This window comes from Pelodiscus sinensis, chromosome 6 (genome assembly GCF_052426305.1).
Source record: "Pelodiscus sinensis isolate ZL-2025 chromosome 6, ASM5242630v1, whole genome shotgun sequence".
Lineage (NCBI taxonomy): Eukaryota > Metazoa > Chordata > Testudines > Trionychidae > Pelodiscus > Pelodiscus sinensis.
Window position 1 is genome coordinate 128814636 of NC_143057.1, and position 23452 is coordinate 128838087.

Here is a 23452-nt window from a genome sequence, read left to right on the forward strand (position 1 = left end):
TCATTTGCATATTACTCACGCAAGAAGCCGCGAGTGTAGACACAGCCCAACTGAGGCCTAATCAGCACAGTCTTGTGTCCAGATCTGGGCACCACATTTCAAGATAGATATGGAGAAATTGGAGAGAATCCAGAGAACCAAAAAAAAAAAAAAAAAAAAACACCACGTTTACAGGTCTCAAAAACATGCGCTAGGAGTGAAGACTGAAAGAACTGGGCTTCTTTAGTTTGGAAAGAGAAGATTGAGAGGGGACATGAGAGCGGTTTTCAAGAACCTAAAAGGGCGCTACAAGGAGGAGGGAGAAAAATTGTTCTCCTTGGCCTCTGAGGACAGGACAAGAAGCAATGGGCTTAAACTGCAGCAAGGGAGGTTTAGGTTGGACATTAGGAAAAATGTCCAAACAGTCGGGTGTTAAGCATTGGAATAAATTGTCTAGAGAGGTTGTGGAATCTCCCTCACTGGAGATATTTAAGAGCAGGTTAGACACCTGTCAGGGATGATCTAGATGGGGCCTGACCCTGCCATGAGGACCGGGGACTGGACTCACTGACCTCTCCAGGTCCCGTCCGGTTCTAGGAGTCTATTAGTCTATGAAGAGAGATTAAAAAGACGGGGACTTTTCAGCTTGGAAAAGAGGAGCGATGCCTTCCTCTCCCAGGGTACCTGGGGAATGTGAATTTTAAATACACATCTAAGTAATTTAATGAACAAATTCTAGGGCATGTGCCTTATAATTAAGGAGTGTTTTTCTTCACATGCTGGCAACGTGCCTGCAATTAGCCAGCCCTTGATTCACAGCAAATTCCCCACAGATCAAAAGCACCTGATACAGAGGGACCTGCAGATGTACAGTAACTCAGCAAAGCTCCCTCTCCCACTGTCTGTAAACCCCAGTGGGATTTTTCACACCTTGTACCTCAAGAACGTTTACACGGACACCCTGGGCCAGACCGGATTCACCGGTGTAATTGGCAGTGCAGGTGGGCTGAGGCTGATGTGAGCCAGGGTGAAATTATCCTCATTAAAACAGCAAGCGAGTCCGGCGCTCGGCTCGGCTCAAGGAAAATTGCTTCCCGCAATGGCTCCGCCAAGCCAGCCTCGAGGAGCGCCGGGGAAGAGCCTGAGCGGCGTACGCGCTAATATGATCCCCTGGAAAGGTAAACGACGGTCAAAGCAGCCACATTAACGCGGTGTGGGAGACCAGGGGAAAACGTGTGGAATTTCCCAGCCGGGCTTTTCGGCCGCCACAGGCTTAGGCCGGTGCGTGGGGCTATTAAGGGGATGGAAACGTTTTCACATGGTTGAGCAAAATTCCTCACACTTTCAAGTCGACAAGGAACCCCGGAGGGGCTTAATAGGCCAGCGCAAATACAGCCCCATTACAGATCGTTAACGCGGGCAGAGGGCTGTGGGAAGTGGGGCAATTAGGGGGTCCCATCAGAGCTCCTGTCTCACCTTTAGAGTGTCAATTCCTCCCACCCGTTGAATCTCGGCACAGCACTTTAAAGGTGATGGAGAGGCCCTTGTTCTTACCCCCTGGCCGAGCAAAGAGCACTTGGAGGGTGGGGGGGTGGCTATTAGATTGCCAGGCCACTAGATGTGTTTAATGTCACATTTAACTGATGACCTCAGATTTTACATCCCTAGTTCCTTTAGAACCTTTGGGCGAATGAGAGTACGCTTATTAAGTTTGCAGATGATACCAAACTGGGTGGGGTTGCAACTTCTTTGGAGGATAGGGACATAATTCAAAATGACCTTAGCAAGTTAGAGAAATGGTCAGAGGTAAACAGGATGAGGTTTAATAAAGAGAAATGCAAAGTGCTCCACTTAGGAAGGACCAATCAGTTCCATACATACAGGATGGGAAGCGACTGTCTAGGAAGGAGCATGGCGGAAAGGGATCTAGGGGTCATAGTGGACCACAAGTTGACTATGATTCAACAGTGTGATGCTGTTGCAAAAAAAGCAAATATGATTCTAGGTTGTATCAACAGGTGTGTTGTAAGCAAAACTCGTGAAGTCATTCTGCCGCTCTACTCTGCACTAGTTAGGCCTCAGCTGGAGTACTGTGTCCAGTTCTGGGCGCCACATTTCAAGAAAGATGTGGAGAAATTGGAAAGGGTACAGAGAAGAGCGACAAGAATGATTAAAGGTCTAGAGAACATGACCTATGAAGCCAGGCTTCATGAACTGGGCTTGTTTAGTTTGGAAAAAAGAAGATTAAGGGGGGACATGAGAGCGGTTTTCAAATATCTAAAAGGGTGTCACGAGGAGGAAGGAGAAAGTTTGTTCCTCTTGGTTTCTGAGGACAGGACAAGGAGTAATGGGCTTAAAGTGCAGCAGGGGAGGTTTAGATTGGACATTAGGAAAAAGTTCCTAACTGTCAGGGTGGTCAAATATTGGAATAAATTGCCAAGGGAGGTGGTGGAATCTCCCTCTCTGGAGATATTTAAGAACAGGTTAGATAGACATCTGTCAGGGATGGTATAGACGGAGCTTGGTCCTGCCTTGAGGGCGGGGGGCTGGACTCGATGACCTCTCGAGGTCCCTTCCAGTCCTATGATTCTATGAATGCCATCTGGTCCTGGTGACCTACTACTGTGTCCGGATTTGTTTCAAGAGTTCCAGTGCCGACACCGGACGGTGCCTCAGGGGTGTCCCCTCTCAAGAATGCCAAACCTGAGCCAATCTCCCCTCGCATCCTCTGCCACAAATGGTGGGTGCAAAGGATTTCTTTAGCTTCTCTTCCATAGGCTTGTCTTCCTTCATGGCTTCTTCAGCCTCTGGGTTATGCAGCAGGTACTGATAGCTGGGCGGGGTTCCTGCTTCTGATGCACTTAATATCTTGTTGTTGGTGTGTGTCCTTAGCTAGGAGTCTTCAATTTTTTTCTTGGCCTGCCTTATTAGGATTCGAATGCTAATGTTTCCCTTTTCGCCTCTAACCGCATCTGGTACTCCATGGTATAGACATACAGTCTAGACATGGTGGGTATCCCTCTGCTGACAGAGGGATGCAGATGAGGCAGGTCGACATTGCAAATGAAGCGAGGCATGGGATATTTAAATCCTAATTTGCATAAAAATGGCCACCATTTTTGCCAACTCAGCACTTGTCGGCAACTCTTTACAGCCTCATGGCAGATGAAATTCAAAATGTGGATAAATTCAAAGCCACACACCTTGGAAAGCCTCAGCCCAACTCCACAGCTAAAGTGAGGGGATCTGAATGAATTCTTAGCGCTCAAGGGAGAGATCAGAGGACGATCCCCAGGGACACACAGAAGGCATCTGCTCAATGTGCAGCAGCAGCCGGAAAAGAGACCAGAACGTTGGGAGTCCTTAAGAGAAGGAGAGCGAGTAAGACAGAAAATATCCTATTGCCCTTCTATAAATCCATGGTACAGTCACATCTTCAATCCTGCATGCAGATGCGATTCCCCTTCCCACATCTCAAAAGAGAAATTGACTTGGAAAAGTTTCAGAAAAGGGCAACAAGTATGGAACAGCTTCTGTATGAGGAGAGATTAATAAAATGGGGACTTTTCAGCTTGGGAAAGAGATGACAAGGGGGGGGAATGAGAGGTCTCTACAGTCATGGCTGGTGAGTAAATAACACATCCTTAGTTACTTTCTCCACATCACAGGAGAATTAGGAGTCACTCTGAAATTAACAGGCAGCAGGCTGAACACAAGGCAGTATTTCTTCCTGCAATTCACAATCACGGAGCTCCTTGCCAGAGGATGTCGGGCAGGTCAAACTGGTAAGAGGGCTCCAGAAACAGCCAGGCTATTAGCCAGGAAGGGCACCTAACCGGGAACAGGTGGCTCTTCAGTCTGACCCAGCATGGCCGTTCTTACACTCTCCATCCAGGCAGATTTGCCCAAATCCCCACCCACGCGTAGGTCAATATTGCAACCGCTATGGGACTTGCTAGGATCGCCCAATGATTCTCACTCAACACCATAGCCACCTGGCAAGAAGAGCAGGGATAGAGCCCTCACCCTTGTGCTCTACAAGCACCCCCCACCCCAAGCTACAGGAGAACTATGGGAGCCCCACAGCCTTTGACACAGCTCGGGTTCTATCCGGGGAAGGACGCAGGTGCGCATCGGTATACACTGGCCACTCAATGCCACACCATGCCCGGACCAGACGTTTCTATGAGGGTCCAGGGGAGCAGCAGGTGCAATCAGTGGAGACACCTGGCCATCCGCACAGCAGCCTGGTGAGAGACCAGATGGTCTGGGGTGGCCCCATGCTAGGGTGGGGCAGGAGCCTGCTTAATCAGTTAATGGGTTAAGCCCAAGCTTAAATTGGGATTTTACATCCTAATCTGGGGCTTCGCTGAGCCACCCCTTCCCCAGTAAACCTGCAGGATACCACAGCCAGGGCAGTTAGCTCCGGGCCCAGGGGCACATGGTCCGAGACACAGGTGTCTCCGTAGCCTTTGCTGCAATAGGGAGACAAGGAGCTAAATATGGAAAACCACTGCAAGAGAATCTTCCCAGGTCATTCCTACCCTCAAGGCCTCTTTTGCAGGAGAGGGACAGTCAGGTCTGTTACCATCAGGAGGGTGGGGAAACTGAGGCACAGGCAAACAACCCATGCCAAGGCCCCAAGTGCCATGCCCTCTGCCCTCTTCCCCCCAGCCATACTGCCTTTAAGCCAGCACATGCAGCCGGCTCTGATGAGTTTGAGGTCTCAGCTCTATGTGATCCCAAGCTGCACCTGTGCTGTGAGTCGGAGCGCCAGGTCTTATTCGTAACATCTTAACACAGGGGGGATGCTTTACAGGGCAGAGCCAATTAGGCATTGAGAAATGCTGCCATCAGGACAAGGTCAAACTCACTGGCGCTCGGAAATTCTTGCCCCACTTCAATCAAGTTCCTCAGAGCCTTTGTGAGCGAGGGTTGGCAGCAGGAGGCTGCTGCCGAAACACACCGCTTCTGCCTTGCGATGCGCAGGGCCTCGGCGTGCAGGGAACAAGAGGCGAATGCCGCGATTTATTTGTACTCCAGAACCACGCTGCATGCACAGCGGCTTCCAAACTTTCCGGGCCGTGCGGATCGACGCAGATATGGCAGGCAACGGGTACAACGTGGCAAAGAGCCAAAAAGGAAGGGGGGGTGGAAAGGAATCCAGCCCCCAGAGAATCCGGCTTTCCAAACAACTTGTCAGACAGAGCCCCCCTTCTGTCTCGCTCACGCTGAGAAATAGCGTGTGTGCAGGCATGCGTGTAGCACACGGCATGCCCACTCGCGGAAGCCACTGCGAGAGCGCCGACAGAGCCGCGCTTGGCTGCTCTGCTGCTTGTAAAAGGCTAATGAGATTGACGCATGAAGGAGCGACGCCTGGCCCAATGCGGCTCACGGCAATTCCAACTGGCTCAGCGTGAAGATCCACTTCTAGAACGCAAGATCAGCCAGACGAGGTCAGAGCAAGAGACCATCCAGCCTAGTGTCCTGCTTGCCAACAGTGGCCAAGGCCAGGTGCTCCAAAGAGAGTGAACACAACAGGGAATCAAGTGATCCCACCCAGTCACCCATTCCAAGCCTCTGACAAACAGAGGCTGGGATACCATCCCCGCCCAGACTGGCTAATAGCCATTGATGGACCTAACCTCCATGAATGCATCTCGCTCTTTTTTAACCTTGTTTAAGTCCAAGTCTTCACCACATCCTCTGGCGAGGAGTTCCACAGGTTGACTGTTGTGTGAAGCTACCTTTTTGTTAGTTTCCACCTGCTGCCTATTCGTTTCCTTGGGCAGCCCCTAATTTTTGTCTTATGAAAAGGGGATAAATGTTATTTATCTACTTTCTCCACACCGGTCATGATTTTATAGACCTCTATCCTATCCCTCTCTAGTCTTCTCCAAGCTGAAGAGTCCGTCCTATTAAGCTCTCCTCCTATGGAAGCGGTGCCATGCTGCTCATCATTTTGGTCACCCTTTCAGATCACCCAACAAAAGCAGTTGGCTGTCTGCAGTTAAATTCCGCATATGCCCCACCCTCTGCCAGGCCGAGTCTGCCAGGTCCTGTTTCCACAGCAAAGGAGAGGGCAGGCAGCGTGAGTGTTGCTAGATACCGGGCCAGCCAGCCAAACTGCAGAGCATCCAGTTTGAATCTCGTGTGGGGGATGGACTCTCCTAGCTTAGACACTAGACGGGAGAAGGGTTACTACCCCCCCCCCCCCCGTCACACTGCCCCTTGCCACCCAAGCGCCCTCAGTGCTCACCACGCCCAGCACCGAAGGCGGATGACAGCAGCTGGCTTCGCAGGGATCACTTCGAGTGCTGAAACAGGGCGGATGGTGGATTCTGCATCACTTGGGGGGGGGTTTAAATCAAGAAGAGGGGGTCTCTCTCAAAGACCTGCTCCAGCTCCACTCTCCGTGATCCCCTACCTGGGTGAAATCCTCTGATCCAGGTGCCTAGCCAAAAATAGGGCCTGCAGGCTGGATCTGGCAGCTTGGTGAACCAAATCCAGCAAGGAGCTTCAGGCAGGCTCCCCCCCCCCCTCCCGCCCCCACCATTTGCCCAAGAAAAGCAGCTGCTTCGGGGCCCTGTTTGACCAGCTGAGAGCGCGGAGGAAGGGGTAGAGGCTTCGTACGCTGCTCCCGCCCTCCGCACAAACCCATTGGCCGGTTTTTGGCCAATGGGAGCTGCCTGTTGTCAATAGGCAGCTTGTAAAGCAACCTCTCCTCCCCTTAGGCTCGTAGCGATGCAAAGATCCCATGGCCCCCGCAGACAGTGCAGGGGTGGGCAGGCAGGCAGTCAACAGGTAAGTCTCCCAGTCAGAGCCTGGCTCTGGCACCCCAACCCTCTGCCCCCCACCCCACATAACCCAAACCTTTGCACCCCTTCTTGCCCCCATATCCCCTGCCCCAGGTCAAAACCCAAACCCTTGAACCCCTCACCCCATAGGCTCCTGCCCCAGGTCACAACTGCCTCCTTCACCCAAACTCCCTCCCAGACCCCACACCTCCTCCTGCATCCCAATCCCTTACTGCAAGCTCCCTTCTGTTCCCAGTCTCCACCCCAGGCCCCGCATCACCTCCATTCGTCTCATGGAAGAGTGTGACCCTCAACCACTTTCCAAATTCTTGGAGTGTGCCCCCCTCCCCCCCAATCAAAAAATAAAATGCCTACCACTGCTCTGGGTTATGTCTAGGTGATCCCACTTGCCCCTTAGGGCCTTAAAAATGCAGCCACCTCTGGGGGAGGAGGAATTCAGCAGCCATTTGGCACCACACACGCAGATCCCTGCTTCACGCCATGCCAAAATGCAGCCACCTCTGGGGTGGAACTTGCAGTAACACTGTGCAAGAGCTAAGCCTCGCTCTCATTTTCCCCTCTTACTCCCCCATCTCCTTCAACGTCCAGCCTCCTGGACGAGCAGGCTGCCCCAGAGCCATGCCAGTGAGCTAGGGCAGGAGACCTCAGTGCCTTCTCTCCAGCATGCCGATGGCAGCGCCATGACTCTGTTTAGTCCTTTTACTCCCCATGCACAACGTTCAACTCCTTCCATCGCTCTCCTCCGCCATTCAACCCTGGTGGGCTCCTTAGCCTAGGGTCCCTCACACACAACAGGTTCACTAGCAGAAGTTGGCTCCCCCACCCCCCACTGGTGTGCTCACGCTGGGTTGGGAGTGCAGGGTGAAGCACACACGAGGGCACACGTGCCTGTTTTATTAGCCTTGGGTTGCTCCAACGCATGCCACTGTCCCCCAGGTTTTGTTACGGTAGGGTCGCTCCCACGCCCCGGGCCCTGGCTGAAAGGCAATTGGCAGGCTGCTCACGTACACTGCTGGAGAGCGCTGAATTTCCGTCAAGAGCTCTGAAGCTTTTGGGTTGAATTTTAAAACACTCCCAGGAAGAATCAGAGCCTTTGTAAACATAAGAGAAAGAAGGAGAGCATCTCGGAGCCTCTTGACCTTGACGATGTCCCTATAATTATTAGTCTGTGTTTATTTTCAGCTAAACCCGAACTATTGAATAAACAGTGTCAAGTTGGTTCTCTCGAGCAGGCGATTATCCTCTCTGGCTCCTCTAATGAAAATTATCACGGGGCGAGTGACCTCACACGACACATGCTAAATAATGCAAGATGCTCTGGGATCAGACAGGCAAATCATAACCCTGCTTTATCTTATCGCTTTCCCGAACAGCTCCATGCTTGTTTTCAAAAGCGTTTGGCAGCCACAGCCGAATGCGAACCCAGCGAAAAGCAGAGCAAAGCCAGCCTTGAGAGCTACACAGAGACCTGCTCTGCAGCCACAGGGTTTTCACAGAACACTAGAACTGGAAGGCACCTCAAGAGGTCATCAAATCCAGTCCCCTGCCCTCACAGCAGAACCAAGCACCATCTAGACCATCCCGGATCGATGTCTAATTAACCTAATCCTAAATATCTCCAGTGATGGAGATTCCACAACCTCCCCAGGCAATTTATTCCAGTGTTTAACCACCTGGACAGTTCAGCTTTTCTGAATGTCCAACCTAAATCGTCCCGGATGCAATTTAAGTTGGGGGGAGGGGGGTGTCATTTAACAGCTGCCCAATTTCACAACCTGCCGGGCCACATGATTCTTTTCCATCACCTGAACATTGATCGAGAAGGTGGCGAAAGACGAAGATTGAAAGCCAATGATAAAGAGAGGGACCTACAATGAGGTTCCTTCTACAGACTGGAAAAGCTACAAGCAATCAACCTCCTGCTGGCCAGTTTCTAAGTAAGATGCTTCTGCTGCGGACAGGTCATCCCACCATTGGCTAACCGGCGTATGTCTGAACTGCCGTGTAGACAGATAATCAATTCCAGAGCATCCCAGAGTGCAGGGACCTATTCCCAGGATGCATCCACACCCTGGCTGGCCTACGTGGGCTGCGGGGTTATAAAATTGCAGTGTTGACCTTCAGGCTTGGGGCTGTGGGATCCTTTCTCCAAGAGGGTTCCTTAAGCTCGGCTCCAGCTCAAGCCACAGCTACAATTCTACAGCCCCTTGAGTCGGACTCAGACATGGGTCACCCACAGGTGTTGCATTGGAATGTGGACATGCCCTCTGCACCCTGACATCTGACAGATCGCAGGCATGGCACCACCTGCAGCAGGGTTAACTGGAGGGGCAACGGTCCTGAATGCAGAAGACGTGACTAGAGTCACTGTATGCCAAGAGAATCTACAGGCAAGGACGCTCTACATTCACCGCTCTTCTTGCTCACCGGGAGGAGCAGAGTCCAAAGGGGAGAACTTCAAAGACACCACTTCTGAGCTGCCGGACTTCAGCATGGCAAGCAGCGGGTTCATGGAGCACAGTAGCCCGAGGGTGGCAGCTTTCAAGGACACAGATTTTGCTTCCTGCGCCTCACCCCTTGGCTTGGAGTTGTACCTAGCTATCCGTTCTCCTTCCTCCCTTGTGTGTTGCCTTCCATGTCATCCCCTTCATTCCGCCGATCTTAATAGAATCCGTGACAATCGGAGCCAGTCTCCAAACATGGCCTCCTCTCACCACTTCCTTAAAAATGCTAATCTGCCAGCAAAGGAGAGAGGGACAAATCTGGTGCCCTAAGTTTGCCCAGGCTAGATGGAGCCACGGCGATGAACACCTACGCAGATCCCTGTAGAACCCTGGCGTGGTCCTTCAAAGTAATTCCTCCAGCAGATCTCTAGGGTTCAACCAGTCACCCTGGTGAAGAGCCCCCGAATCACCCCTGACATGAATGCTGGATGGGGAGGAGTGACAAAAATAACGCCAAGGGAAAGAGAGCAATCAGAAATACCAGCAGGCGATCATGAGGTTGAGCATGGGAAAATGAAGCTGGGGGAAAAGAGGACCTACAGCAAAGATACTCCAGAGGAAACAGCTTAGGAAGTGGCAGTGGCCAAGAGACACTGAAACGAGAGAGGCCAGCCAGTTAGACATGGATGTGAACTGTAACATTGCAGAACGTTGTGCTCACGATCTTGGGACATACTCACAAAGGCACCCTCCATCTGCACATAGGAGTAGACTACCCACTGCCTATGCAATCCGGTCAAGACTGCATCTAGGAAACTAAGTTGACTCCTGGGTGACTCGCCACTAGGAAGAGTTTGATAAATTGAAGGGGGGGGAGAGGTAAGGGGAAAAGAGGGTCATTTAGATGTTCTGTCTAGGGAGTTGTAGGAATAAGGAAGAGTCATGAGCTGTGACCAATTATTTCTCCCCAGAAGGTCACCCAACGCCTTCTACAAGAAGCTAACAAGTCACTCCAAACAGTCTCTCCTCCTTCTAGCCTGAACAGCAGGAGCCATCCTGAGTGGGCTGGTAGCTGAACTAAATACAAGCGTAAGGGACCTACATCTTCTGCTAGTGGATGCTGAGAGCACTCCTGAGCTCAATGGCGCCATGACTTTTCACCAGCGGAGGATCCGGCCTCCCAAGGTGTTTGAGAATAGTTACAGGAAAACTAAACCGAGGGGTAGGTTCCGTCTGGCCCACGAAAGCTCATCACCTAATAAACCATCTTGTTAGTCTTTAAAGTGCTGCCTAGTCCTGTGTTTTGTTTCAGCTACACCAGACTAACACGGCTACGTTTCTGTCACTATCCACCCCTAGGAGAGAGTTATGTAGAGGTGGGGCCAGCGGCGGAAGACAAGGACATGTTAGACTCTCTCAAGATCCGACTATGGAATTGACGCCCCAACAGGAGGGGTGGGACCGGCAGCCTTTGAGACATTGATCCGGTTTGGCTTTCAAACACTAGAGAGGACAGACAAAAATCCCACACGGGCATCCAGGTGAGGAACAAACAGAACTTCCCCTTTCGTGTGTCTATAATAATCCCTAACTCTTTCCACCAGTAGATCTCCAAGCACTTCACGACGGTGCCTTGTACCAGCCCCACGGTCAGATGCCACGTCTCGGCAAGCTGGGAACAAAATGCAGAGCTCCTGATTTGCGGTCCTGTGTCCTCCCCACTGGCCCATCCTGCCTGCTTAGGACATACAGTTACAAAACTGCAGCCTGGAAATTTACACTTGTTCTTTCTTCTCAAAGAGGTGACCTCAGACAGGAAATAAGGGAAACGTTAACACGGAGGGTAATCGATCCCTGAACAAAGCGAGTCTCCAGCCCTGGCCATTTTTAAAATCAGGACGGGGTGGTTTTCTGGAAGACCAGCCCCACTTCGAGCAGGAATTGTGTCAGAACAGTCCTACAGCCTGTTTTCAGAGCAGGTCCGACGCTCAGTGGCTGCTCCCGTTTGGGAAAAAGCCCTCTTGGGTCCAGTGTAGACAGCTCAGGATTGTTTTGCGCAAAAAAGGCTTGAAGGCAAAAATGGCGATCGGGGCTCTCTTGAGCAAAACCGCATCAAGATGGCACAGACACATCTCCACAAAAAAGTGCTTTTGCGCAAAAGCGTCCGTGCCAATCTAGACGCTCTTTTCTGCAAATGCTTTTAACGGAAACACTTTTCCATTAAAAGCCTTTGCGGAAGATCATGCCAGTCTAGACGTAGCCAGTGAATTCCATCCACCACACTATTTGTGCACAGGCCATGTGGAGGGAAGGCAGGTGTCTGCCTCATGCTGCTCCTTGCTCACAGGGCTTGGGAATGCTTTGGAGGGACCCTGCCTAGGGACCCAAACCAGCCTGCCCTCCCCGTGCACAGTCGAGTGCTTGGCTGCTTTCTCAGCAGCTCCATCGGTGTCAGTTGCGCCAGGAGGTTCACCATATGGGGCCCTGACCTGCAAAAGGGGGGGGGGTCAGAGGAGATGCACTGCGGCCCCTTCCCTCCCCACCCACACGTTACTCAAGATAAGTCTCTGCCACTTCGAGCTGGGCCAGATTTGCCTAGAACACCACAGGGGCTGTCGACAGGAGCACACGTCTAGTCTAAGAACTGGAAGGGACCTCGAGAGGTCATCAAGTCCGGGCCCCTGTCCTCATGGCAGGACTGAACACCATCTAGATCAGGGGTGGGCAATAATTTTTTAATGGGGGGGGCCCCCCACTCCAAGGATTTGCAAAGTGGGTGAGGGCTGCACTTTGCCAGGATATTAGTGGTGGAGGTGCGGGGTCTGGGATGGAGGTTGGGTGCAGAAGGGAGAGAACTTGGATGAAGGAGGCACTTGTGACCTGGGGCAGAGGGGGTTGGACTGTGACCTAGGGCAGGGAATTGGGGTACAGGAGAGGATGCAGGGGTTTGGGTTGCAAGCTAAGGCAGGAGGGGACTCCTCTTGGGCAGGGGATTGGGGTATATGGGGTAGGGGGCTGGAGTGGAGGGCAGAGGGTTGGGGAGGGGAGGGGCTGGGGTGCCAGAGGTAGGCTCGGGCAGGAGACTTACCAGCCAGCAGGGTTCCAGAATCAGCCTTCCTGCCTGCCCCGCCCCTTGGAGCCCCTTGTGCTTCATGGCTGCCTGTTATTGAACCAGGCAGCTCCCACTGGCCAGTTTCTGGCTAGAAGCCGGCCAATGGGATTGTGCAGAGGCACGAGCAGCTCCTAAAGCTTCCCCTCCCCCTCCCCCGGAATCAGTGTTTAAAGAACAACCGCCTTGCAGCCGCATTTGAGCCGTGGGGGGCAAGGCAAACGGGGAGCCTGCCTAGGTCTCAGGGCAGCATCCCTGGCCCGGATCCAGTGACTCAGCAGGCCAGATCCAGCCATCCGGGTCTAGAGCATCCTTGACAGATGCCTGTCCAACCTGCTCTTAAATATCTCCAGAAATGAAGATTCCACAACCCCACAGGCAACTTATTCCAGCGTTTCACCACCCTGACGGGCAGGAAGTTTTTCCTAATGTCCAACCTAAACCACCCAGTGCTTCTTGCCCTGTCCTCAGAGGCCAGGGAGAACAAATTTTTCCTCCCTCCTTTTAGGTACTTGAAAAGTGCTCTTATCTCCACTCAGTCTTCTCTACCTGCACGTTTACCAGTGTTACCAGTTAACCAGCGCCCGGCCCGGCTGGAGCACCTCCCCTCGGCCACGGTTGCAGGTGGGGGGCTGCTGCAACCCAGCTCCGCCCTCCACCACCCCTCACCCACGGCGGGCATTTAACCCGTTCATCTTGTCGGTTAAATGACACCGGATTTTCCATCCCCACGTGGATCCAGGAGACCGAACGGCCGCCATCAGGCCAGGAGCGGAGCAATAAAAACCCAGACAAGCCCTCTCAGCGGAGCATTTAGGAGTCACAAGGGAGCGCGGCTTCAGCCCCTTCAGCAGCAGATGGGCGTAATGGAGAACGCAGAGCAACGTGTCTGCCGAACACATGTGGGCTCAAGCTACAGCACAGGCCCAGGGTCCGGGTTACGAGCCAGCAACGCCGTAAGGCAGGGCTAGGAAGCCACTGGAAAACATCCAGCACAGCTAGTGAGGTTGATGAAGCCGCCCCCAACTGCTACCGGATTTCAGTGCCCGAGAAGGGGGGGGGGGGGACTTTCAAGAGCAACTTGCTACGCCCTGAAGAGCCTTGAGCAGACAGGACCAAGAACCAGCCCTCTGGGAACCGGGCATTAATGAGCCAAGAACTGAGACATGCCCCACCCCCATCGACAGCCTGGCCACGATCCGGAGGCCTGTTCTCTAGCCTTTTCCACGCCAGGAGCGCGTGGCTCTTCTCCACTATTCATTGATTCAGCCGCACGCCCTGGCTAGAAGTGGGGGAAGATTTAATCCTCATATCAAAGACAGAGCAAGAGACACCTCCCCTCCAGAGAGAGACACGTTCAGCGACTCCCCCAAAGTTGCCCGGTGGCCAAGACTGGGGTGCAGTTTAGGGCTCCAATTCAAAGGGCCTGTATTCTAACCACTACAGAACTCTGCCTCATTACTGCCTGCACTATTGTTTTGGCCCTGAAGGAACAGGACGCAGGTGGGGGGCGGGGGGGAGAGGAAGGGGGAGAAAGGGGGCAGGCATCTGTATGAGCAGGACAGGTTTTGTTTCGTGACGGAAGCATCAGATCCTGCCACAATGCACCCAGGGTTCCACCCGCCTTCTCCCGGTGTCCTGTAGAGCTCTTCCTTCGGGGAGGAACACGCCCGTTCCCTGCCCGCCAAGGGAAGGAAACCTTTTGCTTCTTGTAGCAAATCAAAAAGTCACTTGGCATGCACAGCTCTGGACGGAGGCAGCCCTGCTCTGTCTTGGGAGCCAGAGATCAAAGCAGGTGCCATGTTTTCTCTGCCCCACGTATGCCCAGTGCACGGCTGAGGGCAGGGACACTCAGGAAGGGCTCCATAGCCATGTGGCATTGCCTGGCCATTTGCAGCCTATACAGCCAACGTGAGCAAGGAAGCAGCTGGGCGGGGGGATGGAGGGGGTGGTGATGGGGTGAAGTAAGCCCGGGTAGTGATGACAGAGCACGCCAGGGTTAAGTACCCACACGCTCCACTGGGGGGTGCAACACACAACACCACGGTCACCGCGAGAGGGCTGCCGACAGACTGAAAGCTACCAACCACCCTGCTGGTCAACGCCTTGGACAGTCCTGTCGGAAGCTGCTGACGAGCAAGCGCTATTAGGAGAGTAGTTCCACGGGCGTGGGGTTCCTCAGCATTTACAGCCAGGGAGCCAAGAGCAGACCCGGTCTCTAGGTAGATTTCTTTGGATTTACACCGATTACTGGCACAGGGTTGTGCCCGGCTCTGGGGCACCTCAAACGTTGCTGACCAGAGCCACCAAAAACTGCAGCAGCTCAGGGCAATGCAACTTGCCGCCCAGGAATTCCCCTCCTGCATTTCCAAGGGCCTGGGCAGAACACAGGCTGGTGTTTGCCCGGTGCTAGGCTGTGCCCATTCCAGCCTCTCGGAGCAAACGCCAAGTACAGCCGGCCAGCAGCTCCCTCCCTGCATGCTCCAGGGGGAAAGTCAGCTGGAGCACAAATGCGGAGCTTGCTCAGCCACGAGGAGGAAGCAGGTCACAGGCAAGTAGGTCAGTCCCTTGGTTATGTATTGCTCCATGTGAGGTTAAAGCAGCCCCGCCAGGATCAAAGGTCAAGTTTTGCCCGGCTCCAAGCAGGCCCCATGCCAGATGTGTGCCCTGCCACAGCAACTTAGTCAGATCTACAACCAGGGGACGGGGGAGAAAAACCAACCCACAGTGGCCAACCCAGCCCGGGTTCTCAGCTAGGGCTGGCAGAGCACCGTGCATCCACACAGACGCTCAGGGCTGCTCAAGGGCCCGGGAGGCTGGCAAGCTCTGGCCTAGCAGAGCACACACTTGAGTGGGCGCCAAGCTTCCCCCTTTGAGGCTGGTCCACATGGGGTAACAATCTACTACTGCTACCAGCTGACAGAGTTCTGGCTCTCAACTAGCAAGAGCCTGTGGGTTGGTGGGGAAGGTGTTGGGTTCAAATCTTGCTGCTCATCCACAGGGGAAGAGGAGTCGGTCAGCTGGCTTGGATGATTAGCGTAGCTCTGCCACACCCAGGGCCCTGCCACGTGCTTAACCTCATCCTGGGATTTTCCCCAGCCTGCCTCCGCGAACATGGCAGCCAAAAACACCTCTCCCCCCATCCCCCACTCGTGCATCTGCATGGTCCTGGGAGCACTTCAGAGTCAGAGACCTCAAGAGGCCTTCTAGCCCAGCCCCTGCACTCAGGGCAGAACTAACCCTTACCTAGCCCAGTCATTCCTGCAAACTGAGCACTTGGGACAGCCACCCAGGAGAGATTCAAGTGTCAGCCAGCTGATTAGCAGCACACCCCCATCTGTGTTTATATGGATGGTGCACATCTGCACATGCCTCCGTACACATAAAATTTATTCTGCACATGGACAGAAAAAAGTTAGAAGGAACATTGACCTAGACCAAATATCCCTGTTGATGTGGGTCAAGATCACATTTTAAAGAGGGAAGTAACTTGATCAAGGTCACATGTGGAATCGGTAGCAGTGGCAATGAGACGGACCCAAGAGGTTCCATGAGTCTTGTTTTAACCACTGGGCCACACTTGCTTGCTAGGTCCCTAAAGGTGAGACAACCTGAGCCGGCTTGCACTGATCCTGCCTGCTTGGGCTGACCCACCTTCTCCTGTAACCCATGTACTCGCAGATCCCAGGCACGCTCTGGGCTCATCCATATTAATTGCAAGTTCTACTGGGAGGGCAGAGGGGGGGAGAAAGGCACAGCTTCTTGCCTCGCAGCCTTTCCGGCATCAAAGAGAAATTCCGCCCTCAGCATCTCCACCTCACCTGGCATTTCCAGCCCCTCACTTAGTGTGCACGGCACGCTGCTAGCGCACAGCCTGCGCTGAGCCATTTAATGGCTCCCAGGACCCCCTCCACAGCGCTGAGAGATGCGAGGTCACCACTCCTAGGGAAGCCACGGAGCCCTCAACTGCAGAGCGCTCGATTGCCAGCGTCTCGCCCCGTAAGCCCAGCCAGAAGCCAACATTCATTCTTCTGTCGGACGCAGCTTTCAGCCAGAGCGTGCCATGCATTTTAGGAGCATCGCAACCCTGGCAAAAGCCCTGTGGGGGTGCCGCAAGTCACCTACACGAGAACAACTTCGACCACCGACATCACAGGCATCCTTCGACGACGCCCAGGGACACGGAATAGCCGGCAGGACTGGAAGGAGCCAATACTCTAAGCAAGCAGCAGTTGGTGTGGGGGATTCTTCTCCCAAGGCTGACGCAAGTTGCGGGAAAATGCCCTTTTAATGGGACACCTATCAAACCAAGACGCATCTGCGGATCACAACGACTTTGAACTCGAAGTCCAAACCTGCCTCTGGGCACCCTGCCAACTGTGCTGCTTTAAAACAAACCACCACCAAACATTTAAGTGGTTTTTTTTCCCCCTTTCTTCAGTTGTGAGAAAGACCCACACAACAGCTGGGGAAATGCTGACACACACACACACACACAGCCAGCAAAAGTGACTACACTAGTCACAAAGTGCTGTCAGATACACTGAGTAAACAAACTGACGAGAGAAAACACATTTTCTCTCACTAATCTTTCTGTTCTAATCGTTTTAGGTGCAACATGCAAAACCAGTTGGCAAACACTGTCTAGACAGAACTGATGTTTGAGATGAATGTCAGCATTTTTGAAATATTACTTGAGGGCTAATGACAGAGACAGTAGCTCCTGCAAACAATTCGGCATCTCATTTCAGAAGGCATTGTAAAACTAACACTTTAGAAATTAATCTTTCAAAAATATTCCCAAGCCTTAAGATGTAAGTACAGAATCGTGATTTCTGATGCCATTACGTGTTGAGCAAACTGGAGATATCTGAAGATTTACCATGTCTTACTGTGCAAAACTCTACGTAGATAAACACTGAAAAAAAATACTTGCAAATATGCCAAAATTATTAATGATCAAAATTCATGAAAGATAAATAGCGAATCATCCCAAACCTGCATATAAATACAATGTCTCTTTTGTAAGGCTTGCTGCAACAGAAAGAACGCATTCCAATACTCAAAAGTTGTTTGTATATAGCTACACACATGGTCAGAGTAATAAATTTTAAGGGCCGACAGCATTGTTATTTGGACATTATGGACACAAATGTACATGAGAACACATTAGTACATCCCTCACCGATAGCAAGCCATAAAAAGAGAAGGAGAAACACATGCATCCTATTTGAGATAGCAAAAACTATTCAGGAAATCAGCTGGTCTCAAAAGGTTTCTGCTGTCATGGGACATGACCATGTGTGAACTGCGCCAGGGGTTACCTCTGGTTCAATCAGAACCCATCCCGTGTGAATCTCACCTCAAGCACTGCCCCTAACTTCTCCCCATGTCGGAGCCCCGTCTCCTCGCATTGTCACTTGAGAAGGCAGAAACTGTGTTAGGTACTTAATGAATTTCCAACTCCTTTCCCCCAGAGACTCCCAGCCTGTCCAGCCCCTTCTACCACCTCTGTCTTGGAAAGGAAACGTCACCAGCGCTGAAGCATTTTGGGGGTCAGGTGCAGCGGCCACGGAGGTAGCAGCGAACACAAGCGCACGGATTCAAGGTCTCCGGACCCAGGTTTTACAGCAACGGGACACGAATCGGCTGCAGGCCCTTGCCCTGGCAGGGGATTTCGGGAGGCAGAAGGCTGTCTTCCCAGGGTGGGAATCCGGCCTGGGCACTGGCCTGTGTACTCTGCTTCTTACAGACAAGCCATGGGCTGGAGGAGTGGTCAGCCGCTCACTTTTAAGCAGCACCTGTGCCCCCTGGTGGCATTCCAGGGAACTGGTTCAGCACGGGCTCAGTGGGACTAGGTCCACCGACTTTGCCGACACGCCTTCATGAAGCGCCTGGGCTTTCCTGTGCTGGCTCCTGCACAGGCCAGGCACTGCTGAGGGCGAGAGCCCCGAACTCGCCTCAGACTACACTGGCGCACGTGTACAGCACCAGCCTGGCGCACGACAAATATCGTCATTTCCTGGCGGAACCCCTCCCAGCGGCGCGGCCTTGCTCATCACTTCCTTGGAGAGAGGGGTGGTACTCCAAGGGTGCGATCATGGCCTGGGACCGCTCCCTGCCGTGTCCAACTTCTCCTGTGCTCTGGTGACCCACTGCGGCGCCATCCCCTCACAATGCCCCCTGGGGCAGGGGGATGCAAATGGCGCAGGCCTGGGGCAGGCCATTTCCCAAGAGAATGCTCCTAGGAAGTCTTGCCCAACTGACATCAACCGAGTGCTCAGCTAGGCCGGGTTTATAATCAAGGCATTGCGTTGGGGCACCAGACCCGGTTCAAACTCCGGCTTTACCTTCGACTCCCCGGGTGATCCTGGGCAAGTCACTTAAATCTCAACGTGCCTCAGTTTTCCCCATTTGTAAAATAGGAATAATACGCTGTTGGGTCAATGAGCCTGTCAGCTTTTGGGGGCTCAGAGGGCCTCTCTCCAGGCACACACAGCGCCTAGCATGCAACTGCATTAAGTGTTCCAGCACTGCTTAGGTGTTGGGAGAGAACAAACAAACTACGTGGCCAAATTTGGGAGCAGGGAGGAATTTTCATCATGACCATCCTTTAGCCAGAGGACACGGCTGTTTCAGAGAGGCCGGACAGCAATCGGTCCTGGGTGGGTTCGCCACAAGAAATTCTGCATCTAACCCAAGGATTCTAGGATTGTTTTTGGCAGGGGGGGGGGGGGGGGGAGGGAAATAGGATAGAGCAGACGTCTGCCGGTTTCGTGCTGACAGAGTTTCTCCTCACAAAGGCAGCAGCACCGTTCTGCTCACTGTCCTGCTCTGCGCGGCTCTGGGGCAGACAGCAGCTGGTCTGGGCACAGTGTCCCCAGAACAAAGAGGGGAAGTTGGCAGCATTTCTGAAGAGCCAAGGACAAACAGCCCCGGGGAAGGAGGGATGGGTTGACGGGGAACCCGCTTAGAGCTAGGATCTTTTGCTTGGCCACAAGCGCTGACGGGGGAGAAGGGTGCCAGTCCAGAAAGGGGATGAGACGAGTTTAGTGCAGTGCCCGGGGAGATGAGGCTGGATAGCACCGACGGGCTGACATGAAAGGGAACTTTGGGTGGAGCGCTGGGAGAAACTTCCCTGGTGGAAGAGCTAGTTGGGGATCCCGGGGGTATTTCAATGTGGCACTAAAATTCACTCCCGAGATCAAACCCGCATGGTACCCACAAGGGGGTCTAAAACGCCCTTCCCACCCCGGCTCATGCTAACAACTCAGTGAATCCCAGCCCACAAGGGCTGGAGGTGCCAAGCTCTAGGGAAAGGGGGCTCTGTCCCCCAAGCCAGCCCCCTCAGGGAACACGGGGAAGGGCCACGCCTGGGAGAGGCGCCCACACACAGAACTCCAGGCGGAGTGCTCAGATATTGACCCGCCCACTGAGCCCCATTTGTTGGGCACGACGACCGCTGGCAGACACTCCCCTGGGGCGTGAGCCAGCCCGGCCCCACAGCACTGGCCGAGGGGGTACCCTCCTCCTCACACTGTGCCCCACCAGCTCCCGAAAGGGGCTCAGCTGGACACAGGCCCCCTAAGTCCGTGCCAGGCTCCGGTTCACCTTTGCACTTTGGCTGTACCCCTATGCCCCAGACCAGAGTCCGCACTTCCGTAGCCAGAAGGGGGCACCATGCCAGGACGTTGGAGAACCCCACTACCAGGCAAAGCTGCTCTTCCCCTAACTCACCGCACCCAGGTGCCAGGGAGCCAGACTCAGAGGGGCCACGTGTGGGGTTCCTGGGGTGGGAGGGGTCCATCATTCTCATGCCTTTGGTGCCAGCTACATTACAGCACAAGCAGAACGATACATGCGCCTCTTGGATCTGCCTCGGCAGCCACGGGGAGGGAGGAGGGAAGGTCACAGGCAGCAGCCTGGTGGGACACACCGGGGCAAATCCCGCACTCAGCTAGCCAGGCAAAACTCATTGAAAGCCCACTGAATAAAACCGAGTAAGGGCCAGGCCCACCACGAGTGCCAGGCAAAACTCCAACAGCTTTCCCAGTGCACCGTCTCCAAACACATCCTGCGGTAAGAAACAGACCAGCACGGGCGCATCTGTACCCAGGGTATGGGGAAAGCAGAGAGGCTCCATGTGGCACAGACCCATGAGCGCAAAACTTGGGATAAACTGCCTAGAAGGGACACCCTCCCCCCTCTCCCGCCCCCCCCCCCCCCCAACAGCTACCCACCTTTACTTCCAACAAAGTCCCTCAAATAAAAAAAAGGAAACGCCTCCATTCCCGGCACAGCACTCCCCAAGACTGATCCTGTTTTGGTGTAACTTTTAGGTGGTTGGGGATTTTTTTTCTTGTAATCCGAACAAGCAAAACATCGCAGCAAGGAAAAGTAGATTCCATGATCTTTTACAAAGAACTCCAGGGCAGTCCCAGTACTGGCTATTCCGGACGCAGCTGCGCGAGGAGTGAAAACTGCTCCCCAAGTTTCATCCCTAGGCTGTTTGCAATGCTTGGGAATGGGGGGGGGAGGGCGGAGAAGAGGGAAGAATAGCCCCACAAAAAACTTTGCACAGCCCTGAGCACCAGGCGAAGGAGGCAGAAACCTCCCCAAAGAACCAACTTTATCCCACGCCTTAGCATGGCAGAGTTTGGCTCCCAAAGGTTGCCCCGCAAAACTCCACCCCAAGCCAACGCCGGCAGGGCGAGGAGCGGGCCAGCAGGAAACACGCTTGTCCGATTCGTTCCCAAAACATTCCAGATCCCCCCGCCCCGGCCTGACCCCGGGCAACACACACACCATCACAAAGGCCGACTGATAGGAACAAAGTCAGAGGGCTCAGCAGAACAGAAAGGTCAGTGCCTCAAAGTCTGTGCGTCTCACACCCAACACACAATTTCTCTCGCTCTCCTTGCGGCTGTACAGCCAGTCAATATTTCAACGGGGAATGCGTCAGCCCCCGGCTCTCCTGCCAGGCCCCATCACCCCACACACCAATGTGAGATTTCAGAAGGGGGGAGAATATTTGTCCACGCAGCTTCCGAAGGCTGGGCTGGGCTCCTGGGGCTTTACGATAACCCTGTGAAACTTCGGAGGTTGGGGGGGGGGGGGGGGGGAGAGAGCGTTGCATTTCCTTCCCCATGAAAAAACCTTTATATTTTCATGGGGGGGGGGGGGGAGGAGAGCCAGCTTTGGAGCAACTGGGGGCAAGCGCCTCCCTCTCTTGCAAGCAGCCACAGGGCCCCTTGGATAGTCACATCTGAAGAAGTACTTTTAGGAAGAACAGGCCCGGTGGCTCTTCCCACCCCCCAAATCCAGGGGGCTTGGAGCAAAGCTCCCACCTCTACCTCCACCCTGGCCCTAGGTTTGGGAGAGTTGCCTGGACCTGGGAGCCCGGCGGGGTGGGCATTAGCCCGCTGGAGAAGGAGGCTAAAGGCAGGCGAGGAAAGGGGGGTGTGGGGGGGGGACAGCGGTAAGGAAAGGCAGGGAAGGAAGGAAGCATTTCCGCCCGAACTAATCAATCAGACACGCAGAAGAGCCTCGGCGGAGGACGGCTGACCCCGGCCAGCGGCCCCTGTGACCCCTGCCCGCCAAGGCGCCGTGCCCCCCCCAAAGCTTAGCCAAGCTCCGGCGAGCAGGGTCCGGCCACACCCCGGCAACAGCCTTCCCCGCTCCGCGCTGCGCCCGGGGGCGTCCCGCCACACCCCTCCGGCTTCAAAGCCGCCTTTTTGCACCCCCTCCCCCCCCCCCCGCGCTCCGTGCCTTGCTGCCCAGCAAGCCGGGAGAGGGGGCGCGGCGCACACGCAGGATGCTGCGCCCCCGCCGGGTGCGCGGGGCGCCCAGGTGCGCCAGGACCGCTCCGCGCTGGGCGAAGTTTCTCCCACGCGGGGGGGCCGGGGGCGAGCCCAGCCCCCCCCGGAGGGCACCGGGAGCTGCCCCCCCCCCCCCAGCACACGCGCCTCCAGCGGCCACCCCCGCGCCCTGCTGGCCCCTTGCCACGGCCCCGGCCGGGGTCCCGCCCGGCACTCACCGCGCTGCCCCGGCGTGCTGCGGCCCGGACCCGGCGGCCACCAGCGGCCTCTGCACCGGCTCCCGGGGCTCCGAGCGCTTTTCAACTCTGGGGCGGAGCCCATGTGACCGGGGAAGCCAGTGGTAGGAAGCGCCGGGCGCGCTGCGCCCCCGAGCCGGCTCCGCCAGCGGCCCCGCGGAACCGCCCGCCGGGCGCAGCCACCTGCCAGCGCCCCCTCCCCGCGCGCGTGTAGGGACCGGTCCTGTGCGCCGGGCGGCGGCTCGTACGGGCGCCTGCCCCCCCCCCACACACACCTGACTGCGCACGGCTGCTGTCTGGCCACACGGGCGCGCCCCCCGCCCTGCACCCCCTCTGCCCCCCCACTCGCACCCCTCCCCCTCACTCCTCTCCCCCTCTGCCCCCCCCCACACGCACTCCTCCCCCTCACTCCTCTCCCCCTCTGCCCCCCCACTCGCACTCCTCCCCCTCACTCCTCTCCCCCTCTGCCCCCCCACTCGCACCCCTCCCCCTCACTCCTCTCCCCCTCTGCCCCCCCCACTCGCACCCCTCTCCCTCACTCCTCTCTCCCCCTCTGCCCCCCACACTGCCCCCCACCCCCCCTCTCCCTCACTCCTCTCTCCCCCTCTGCCCCCCACACGCACCCCTCTCCCTCACTCCTCTCCCCCTCTGCCCCCCCACTCGCACCCCTCTCCCTCACTCCTCTCTCCCCCTCTGCCCCCCCACTCGCACCCCTCTCCCCTCACTCCCCCTCTCTCCCCCTCTGTCCCCCCACACGCACCCCTCTCCCTCACTCCTCTCTCCCCCTCTGCCCCCCCCCACTCGCACCCCTCTCCCTCACTCCTCTCTCTCCCCTCTGCCCCCCACACGCCCCCCACCCCCCCTCTCCCTCACTCCTCTCTCCCCCTCTGCCCCCCCACCCCTCGCCCCCCACCGCCCCCTCTCCCTCAGTCTCTCTCTCTCCCCCTCTGCCCCCTCACACGCACCCCCCCTCTCCCCTGCTCTCCTCTCCCCCTACTCCTCTCCCCCTACTCTCCCCCTGCCCCCCCCCACTCACACGCACCCCTCT

The 23452-nt window shown here is 55.1% G+C and overlaps 1 protein-coding gene across 2 annotated transcripts in view; it reads right to left on the reverse strand.

Annotated features, from left to right (window-relative positions):
• CNTFR (ciliary neurotrophic factor receptor) overlaps nt 1-22544 on the reverse strand; it is a 400203-nt gene extending 377659 nt beyond the window's left edge. For both annotated transcript variants that reach the window (XM_089779475.1, XM_089779476.1), the window contains exon 1: nt 22387-22544. The gene's annotated coding sequence lies outside the window, so the exon portion shown is untranslated. The remainder of the gene's footprint in view (nt 1-22386) is intronic.
• Nucleotides 22545-23452: the final 908 nt, after the last annotated feature.